Source organism: Phyllostomus discolor, chromosome 2 (genome assembly GCF_004126475.2).
Source record: "Phyllostomus discolor isolate MPI-MPIP mPhyDis1 chromosome 2, mPhyDis1.pri.v3, whole genome shotgun sequence".
In the NCBI taxonomy this organism is placed as follows: domain Eukaryota; kingdom Metazoa; phylum Chordata; class Mammalia; order Chiroptera; family Phyllostomidae; genus Phyllostomus; species Phyllostomus discolor.
In genome coordinates this window covers 74,087,976-74,089,527 of record NC_040904.2, presented here as the reverse complement: position 1 = coordinate 74,089,527, position 1,552 = coordinate 74,087,976, and the positions used below count along the sequence as shown (strand labels likewise).

General features: G+C 45.1%; 1 pseudogene; it reads right to left on the bottom strand.

Annotated features, from left to right (window-relative positions):
* Nucleotides 1-220: 220 nt before the first annotated feature.
* Nucleotides 221-1,144, bottom strand: LOC114490911 (annotated as a pseudogene).
* Nucleotides 1,145-1,552: the final 408 nt, after the last annotated feature.

Here is a 1,552-nt window from a genome sequence, read left to right as displayed (position 1 = left end):
AATGTCACCAGGGAAATAAGTGAAATATACATTATTTTGTATTATACTTACTTGTTTATTTGGTTATGTACAGTGAACTTTACTGATGGTGCCTGACAAGGTAGGGCTCCCTAAGTGCCCCACCTCTTCAGGGAATCTGGGATGGAAACAAAGTCAGAAGATTCTCAGTGTGTGGGATCAGTTTGCAGCAAGGACTACCAGCAGCTGAGGGCACCTCTTTCTGTTGTTGGGGCTGGTAGTCCAGGGGGCTCTTACTCCTTTGAGGCCATGTGGACCATAAGGTCCACCATCCTGTTGCTGTAGCCAAATTCATTGTCATACTGGGAAATGAGCTTGACAAAGTGGTCATTGAAGGCAATGCCAGCTCAATCATCAAAGGTGGAGGAGCAGATGTCACTATTAAAGTCACAGGAGACAACCTGGTCCTCAGTATAGCCCAAGATGCCCTTAAGGGAGCCCCCTGGTACCTGTTTTACTACTGTCTTGATGTCATTATATTTGGCAGCTTTCTCCAGGTGGCAGGTGAGATCCACAACTGACACATTGGGGGTGGGGACATGGAAAGCCATGCCAGTGAGCTTCCCATTCAGCTCAGGGATGACCTTGCCCACAGCCTTGGCAGTGCCAATAGAAGCAGGGATGATGTTGTAGGCAGCCCCTTGGCCATCATGCCACAGCTTCCCAGTGGGGCTATCCATGGTATTCTGGGTTGCATTGATGGCATGAACTGTGGTCATGAGCCCCTCCATGATGTCAAAGTTGTCATAGATGACCTTGGCTGGGGGGCCAAACAGTTAGTGGTGTAGGAGATATTTCTGAGTCTTCAGGAAGTTGTCAAAGTGTCATGGTTCATATCCATCACAAACATGGGAGCATCTACAGAGGGGGAAGAGATGATGACTCTCTTGGCTTTGCCCTTCAAGTGAGCCCCAACCTTCTCCATAGTAGTGAAGACACCAGTGGACTTCACAACATATTCAGCACCAGCATCACCCCATTTGATGTGAGCAGAATCTTGCTACTGGAAGATGGAGATGGACTTTCCATTGATGACAAGATTCCTGTTCTTAGCCTTGACTGTGCATTTAAACTTGCCATGAGTAGAATCATACTAGAACATGCAAGCCATGTAGTTGAGGTCAATGAAGTGGTCACTAATGATAACAATATCCACTTTACCAGAGTTAAAAGCTCTGGTAACCACACACCCAATACAGCCAAATCCATTCACCCGACCTTCACCACCATGTCTCAGGGTTGCAGCTGGCACTGCATGGGAAGACACGGCTGTCTAAGGGAACAGGAGGAGCAGAGAGCCATTCTGTATTACATTTATGTTATTTCTTTGACAGTCTGCTTTCCTCTATTTATTTCTATCCTTTTGATTTCTAAGACCTTTTCCTTATATTCTGAATATTTCCATGTCATAGCATCCAATTTTAGGTTTATGACTGCAGTATTTTCTTTTCTCTCTCTGTGACTATCAGTTACAATTTTTTAAAAGCTTTCTTCAGTTCCTGCATTGTCTCTATTATCTTTAGTCCCTTCTACT